This window comes from Monopterus albus, unplaced genomic scaffold (genome assembly GCF_001952655.1).
Source record: "Monopterus albus unplaced genomic scaffold, M_albus_1.0 scaffold366.1, whole genome shotgun sequence".
NCBI classification, from domain to species: domain Eukaryota; kingdom Metazoa; phylum Chordata; class Actinopteri; order Synbranchiformes; family Synbranchidae; genus Monopterus; species Monopterus albus.
In genome coordinates, this window is record NW_018128246.1 from 55,636 (window position 1) to 63,193 (window position 7,558).

Here is a 7,558-nt window from a genome sequence, read left to right on the forward strand (position 1 = left end):
TGTAAACCAAGGCTTGTTGTTGTTGTATGTGCAGAAGGACTTTTTGGGCACACACACATCCCTCACAGAAACTGATATAAGATGTCACAGTGTCAGTGAGTTCATCCAGGTCTGTAGCTGCAGTCTCAAATACACTCCAGTCTGTGCAGTCAAAGCAGGCCCGGAGCTCTGACTTAGCCTCCTCAGTCCAGCTCTTCACTGTTTTGACTACAGGCTTTGCAGTGTTATACCCCAGTTCTTTTATTGGACAGATCTGAATAACGAAGGAGTCCGTCTTTCTTGATTTTAGTGCCGGTTTATTTAAAAAAAATATATAAATAAAGATTACAGAACACAATCCGGGTGGCTCCCTCCGTCAGACAAGCTGCTGGAGAAAAGAGAAGAAGATCCCGGAAACACAAGAGCCTAATACATTTCTAAGTTTTGGGCTAACCCATTACACAGATGAAGTCCGTCCAGCAGACTCCATCTGTTATCTAGAGGTCCATAAGCTTGGAGCAGCTGCAAGTTACCTAGTCATAACAAAATGAGGTAGCTCAATGTGTGTGGATGTTGTTACGTGGTGCGTAACTAAAACAATAATTCAGACATAAATCTAACACAAGATTAATACAAGAAAACAATTGGTGTCATGGCTTACTGCTAACCTTGAAACAGAGCAGATTAGAGCAGACTTTGAATCTTACTAAATTGCATTACTAATACATTAAAGTCTAAGACAATGTCGGGATGTTCTAGCTCCAGGCCAGTTATCTGGTCTGCCAGGAGCCGTACAGGGCATCTTTGTCCCGGTCAGGATTTCAGGTGGGCTTACATTAAGCATCGCATTCAGAGCGGACCTGAGGTTGAACAATGCAATAAGTAGAGCTTCAACCCAGGTTAGGTTAGTGTCTGCGCAGACTTTTGTGAGCCCTACTTTTATAGTTCTGTTTGCACACTCAACAAGCCCTTGAGAGGCTGCAGGATAGACAGCCCCAAACTTGTGTTTTATCCCAAACATCTGTTCAACCAGACGTAGGTCATCGTTTGAGAAGTGTGTTCCATTATCAGATCTGATAATCTCAGGTACCCCAAACCAGGGGATCACTTCCCTAGTGAGCCACTTGATTACCTCTTTGCCTGTCTCTGTTTTTGTGGGTACAGCCTCTACCCATTTGGAAAACGGATCCACACAGACAAGTAAATATCGTTTTCCTTCAACTCTTTTGTCAGCTCCCATATCTGTGAAATCAACAATTGCCACCTGCTTTGGTAGCAACAACGCTTGATCTAGTTCCAGTAACTGCTGCAAGTGTTTTACCAGATAGCCAGTTGAAGTCACAAAACCTTTTCTTCTCCAATGACAAGTAAATATAGTTTTCCTTCAACTCTTTTGTCAGCTCCCATATCTGTGAAATCAACAATTGCCACCTGCTTTGGTAGCAACAACGCTTGATCTAGTTCCAGTAACTGCTGCAAGTGTTTTACCAGATAGCCAGTTGAAGTCACAAAACCTTTTCTTCTCCAATGGCACAAGTTTACATGTACAACCTGTACCGCATACGCAGAATCTGTGTAGATATTTACAACTTTGCCTTTTGACAACTGACACACTTCTATAAGAGAAATCAGCTCAGCCTTCTGGGCTGAACTTGGCTGTGGAATCACATCAGCTTGTAGTGTTCTCAAGCCAGCCGTTGTGTCCTCGACCACTGTGCCTGCTCACAGTGGCGTCAAGGTCAAGTACTCGTGACTGTGTCTGCCTTAGGTTGTCCCGAGATTTAGCAGGGGGATCTTACCCGTCATAGGCGAACCAGCCTTCCATACTTGCCTGTTAAATTAAGCCAGACTTTTAAAGTCTTTTTCTTAACCTCGCTGTACAACCACCAGGGGTGCTATGCTCTGTGTTGCACTTTGTGGCATCTGTCTAGATAAGGCATTCTTTAATATTGGCTTCTGCTCTCTACGTGGAGATTGTGGGGAAGACAGCTGTGTGTGTTTGAACTGCACTTTGTGATCAGAGCAGGAATATGCAGCTTGCACTGGAACTACTGTGCCACTCTGTGCCAATTAACATCAACTGGCCCTTGTGACTTGCTTGAACTGGCTGAAGGAGACTGAAAATACTTGAAATTTTCCTGAAAGCATGTACAATCAGCAAGAAAACCCTAAGCTTCTTTTAATCTGGCTTCAACTGTATTTCATATCAAAGAGGTACAGCTGCCGATTTGTTGTTTAGCTTTCTCAACAGCAACAGCGACTTACTTCAAAAATAGTTCTATAGCATCGCCTTGTGGGGGAGGACTGTCACTGTCCCCAAACATGCCTTTCTTCTGCATCTGCAGGACCCAATAAATAAACCGATCTCTTGCTGTGTCCTGCTCATTTTTAGAAACCGTATTTAACCATTTAAACAAAAATTCACAGAGTACTGATCCCAAAAAATCAGGTTTGCAAATTTTTCCCTCTTGAACAACGTTTGCAGACATATTGAAAAGTATGCACACGTGACTGGTGTAGAATGGTCTGTTGCCCAGAATTATTGATTCGATCAGGAAGATTCTACACCAACTAGGTTGGTATGCCCGTTCGCCGGTGGTTCTCCCAATCAACAGTTTTAATTCCACTGCATACGCCATCGCCCTAAATTTTATAATACAGTTTCCCCATACGCTATGCCCAGCCCCCGGAACCAAAAACAACTCTGCCCAAGGCACACTGTTTCACATCGAATTCTCCCACTAGCACTTGTTGCTATGGGATACACATGTGACACTGTTCAACAGCCTTCGTGCAGAAAATCCACCCACACAATGATATGAAAAATAAAAAATATTTCCCTAGTGCCCTCAATCATTTAACAGTTAGCAGTGATCGTCTTATAAATATTTAGATGTTCAGAAATGCTCAGAGAAGGCTCCTCCTTCCACTTCCGCCTTCAACAAGCCGGTCTTCCCATCGGAGCAAAAAATCCTAATAATTTTGGAGACAACCGCCAAAATTTGTGGTTATCTACTTGGACAGATCTGATGCACACACTCTGGCTGCTGAAGAGAGAGAAGCTCCCGGAAACACAGAGCCCAATACATTTATCAGTTTTGGGCTAGCCCCTTACACAGATGAAGTCAGTCCAGCAGACTCTGTCGCTTATCTAGAGCTCCACAGGCTTGGAGCAGCTGCAAGTTACCTAGTCATAACAAAATGAGGTAGCTCAACGTGTGTGGATGTTATGTGGTGTGTAACTAAAACAATCATTCAGACATAAATCTAACACAAGATTAATACAAGAAAACAATTGATGTCATGGCTTACTGCTAACCTTGAAACAGAGCAGACTAGAGCAGACTTTGAATCTTACTAAATTGCATTACTAATACATTAAAGTCTAAGACAATGTCGGGATGTTCTAGCTCCAGGCCAGTTATCTGGTCTGTCAGGAGCAGTAGTGCACTACCGTTGGCCTGTGGTTTTATGTACACTTTTAACCTGTATGAATTCTTATATGTCTTTTCAAATGTGACGCTGTAAGGAAACTATTCTTACAGTTACTGCAGGAATATGGCCTCTCACCTGTGTGAATCTTTGAATGAGCATACAATTGTGAGCTCTGCTTGAAACCTTTCCCACAAGTTTTGCAAACAAACAGCTTCTCACCTGTGTGGATTCTTAAATGTTTAGCCAAGTCTGAGTTCTGCCTGAATCCTGTCCCACAAGTGTGCCAAACACAAGGTCTGTCACCTGTGTGAATTTTCATGTGGACACACAAATGACTTCTTTGTGTGAAACTCTTCCCACATGTTTTACAAGAATATGGCTTCTCACCTGTGTGGATTCTCAAATGTCGGTTCAAATCGGACTTAAACTTAAGATCTTTTCCACAAGTGTCACATTTGAAGGACTTGTTACCTGTGGTAGGATCAGAGACAATCTGTGACATGGGAGAGTTGTCCACATTGCTACTGTGACTGGTTGGTCCTGAGTCTACATGCTGGTTTCCTCTCTGATCCTGGCTCTCAGCTATAGGAGAGCTGTGAGAGAGGAGCTGCTGGTCACTGTCTGGTTCTGGTTCACTGTGGTCACTGGGCTCCTGCTTCAGTCCAAGCTGCGCTCCGTCCTGAATGCTACAGAGTTCCTCCTGTTCCACTTTAATCTCTGGAGGTTCTGGCTCCTCTTGGTTCAGACTGGAGTTCCTCTCCTGGTCACAGAGCTGCTGGTCAGCCACAACCTCCTCCTCCTTACAGACATGTTGCTGAGGCAGCTCTGGAGGGACAAAGGTCAATGATGTGATGAAAAAGAAAAGAGAAAAAAAGACTGATGAATATTATTCATCAGCTTCTTACTGGAATTTTTCAGGAACCCCAAGGCGTTCTCAGGCCAGCCAGGAGACATAGTCTCTCCAATGTGTCCTGGGTCTGCCCTGAGGCCTTCTCCCCGACGGACATGCCCGGAATACCTCCCTAAGGAGGCATCACGGGGGCATCCTAAACAGGTGCCTGAGCCACCTCAACTGGTTCCGCTCAACGTGGAGAAGTAGCGGCTCTACTCCGAGGTCCTCACGGGTGACTGACTATTAAAAATTACTAATGATATTTTGTTGGCTAGGGATGCTGGGGATCTAGTTCTGTTGGTGCTTTTAGACCTTTGATACAGAGGATCATAGAATCCTCTCATCTCAGTTGGAGCAGTGTGTAGGAATTTAAGGTACTGCTCTTAACTGGTTTAGATCTTATCTCATGAATAGAAGTTTTTCTGCTAATATTGGTAACAGTTCCTCCTCTTCAACTATCCTCTCCTGTGGTGTCCCGCAAGGGTTTGTATTCGGCCCAACTCTCTTTTCCTTGTACATGCTTCTGCTGGGATAGGTTCTAAGGAAATATGGCTTCTCCTTTCATTGTTATGCAGATGACATCCAGATATATTTACCACTAAAAGCAGCCGGAGGGATGTCTCTACAGCCACTGTTTGACAGACCTGAAAGCATGTCTGGCGCAGAACTTTCTAAAATTAAATGAGGATAAAAGACAGCATGTTATTTGGCGATCTGGCAAAATTGGCTCATCATCTGAAGATGACTGTAAAAAACCTAGGGATAATGTTTCACAATGACTTAAGATTTGACAAGCAGATCAACTCGGTCATAAAATCTAGTTTCTTTCATCTGAGGTTGTTAAGTAAAGTCAAGTCATTTCTTTCTTTTAATGATTTTGAGATTGCAATTCATGCTTTTATAACCTCTAGACTTGACTAATGTAATTCATTATACCTTGGTGTTAATCAGTTGTCTCTCACTCATCTTCAAATGGTCCAAAATGCTGAGGCTCATCTTTTAATAGGTACCAGGAAATCTGACCATATAACCCCTAGCTATTAATTTTGATTTTTAAGGTTCTTAATGGTTTGGCACCACCCTACCTCACTGAGTTGGTGCAAATCTACAAGATTGCTGAGACCATCAAGCCAGTTTCTTTTAGATGTTCCCAGGGCCAGATACAAACACTGGACCGTGCTTTTATTGTTGCAGCTCCTAAATTGTGGAATGGTTTACCTTTCAATGTTGAATCATCTACAGAGTTGACAACTTTTAAATCATTGGTTAAAACAGATTTATTCATTCTGGCTTTTAATACATAGTATTGTCTGATGCTTCTTGAACTGTTGATTCTGTGTCATTTGTGTTTATGTTCCTATGTTTTATTCCTGTATTGATATTATTTTAGTTCCTACCTTGTCCTTGTAAAGTACTTTGGTCAACCAGACGTTATTTTTAAAGTTCTATATAAATAAATTTTGATTGGATTTGATTTAAAAATCATTCCTGTTTTAAAGACCTATCCTGTGCAGCTTTACTTGGGGTTTCCAGACGATATCCAGCAGTCTGCGCTGACGATCGATCTCTTCCTCGTAATGGACGACAGTTTTTTTCCAAGACTGTGAATATTTCCCCAGCAGCAACAGTTAGTCGCTCGTTTATGAAAATACTTCCGGAATGGGACGTGAATCAGCTTTTCATTCTGCATTCCACTGAGAAAAACATTTTTTATAGCAGTTGGTCAAAAGTGAAGCTTTTTCTCCTTCTTCTCTAAAGTTTCCTCCGCTCACTTCCACTGGGTGTCACACTGTAAAGTCTCAGTACAGGAGGTGCATCAACTTCCAGTTCCGCCAAGAACATATCACACAATTATGACAGTCGACATGAGTTTCTTGGAAAAGGATGTTTATAAAAAGGATTCCCATAACATACAGAATGCAGATGTTGAGTCTTTTAAAGTACAATTGGTACATTATTCTTTTTTTAAATGAAGCTTTCAAAGACTGAGAAAGCATCAATGAATTAAAATCTACATAAACTCAACCAGTGGTTGTTTGATGCTGAAACAGCAGCACGTCTGTGTGCTCCTGAATTGACTGATCAGATCTGTGTTTTGTCTGAACATAAAACTATGAGTTTTAGATTATTATAACGGATCATAAACTCTTTATGTGTCCATTTGATCCAGTCTCAATGTGCAATGCTCTCTGGGTTTAGTATGTGTTCTGACACCTGTCCCATCTATCTGAAATAAAACACTATAACAACAACAAACACAAATTGAATTTTGTCAGCTTTCCTGGTTTGTGGTGTAAAAACAAATAGTTTTGCTTGGATGTAAAACAAAATAAATATTTTATGGCTTAAACTATAATAAATAGTCTCCAATACATCACACATATCAAGCAGCAGTAACATTGTATTTTGTGGTTCCTGTGCTAATGTCTTGCCCTCTCCATCCAGGAATAACAGAAAACCTTAGTTCTTTCAGTATGTGTATAAAATGTAACAGCAAATCATTTCTTCCAGTTTCTATCTCTAACAATATTATACAGCTCTAATCTATGCTCATGTTGAATCTAAGAAAAAGTTTTTATCTTCTGGCAATAAATGAATCACTGCATTACATTTTAGAAAAAAGAATCTGTGCAATACATCTGTAGGATATTGATAAATGTGGACCACCAGCGAGCCACCAAACTTACACCGATTTGTAGTTTCACAATACCATCACAAATGGTGATGCTATGCTGGGAAAGGCTGTTTCCTCTTTAACAAGACCACAATTACGAGCATGTTAAAGTGAAACCAGTCACATTACACAAATATGACAAACACCAACAATGAGCTGCTTGAATGAACCAAAAAATAACCTACGGTTTAGATCATTAACCATTTTACACTGGTTCACATGGCCAAAAGTATGTAGACACTAAATGTCATTGTTTAACATCTCATTCCAAACCATGGAAATTAATCAGCCTGCACTGTTCTGTTTCTAGCAACCAAGCATCCCTAGTTTAAGTTATCGCTAGGAAACACGACATGATAGGAGGCAGAGCAAGTGGTGGTTAGGAGCAGCTTATGATATCAAGCCATTTTTACACATGAACTCCAGACTACGTCCACAAAATAGGATAAGGATAAGCACCTTTACTGGCCAAGTATGTTACACACAAGGAATTTGTTTCTGGTACAGAACCGATGGCAGCTATCTGCGGCGCCAATTCAACCGACGGCTCTAACCATCGGGGGCAACAGTGTTTTGCC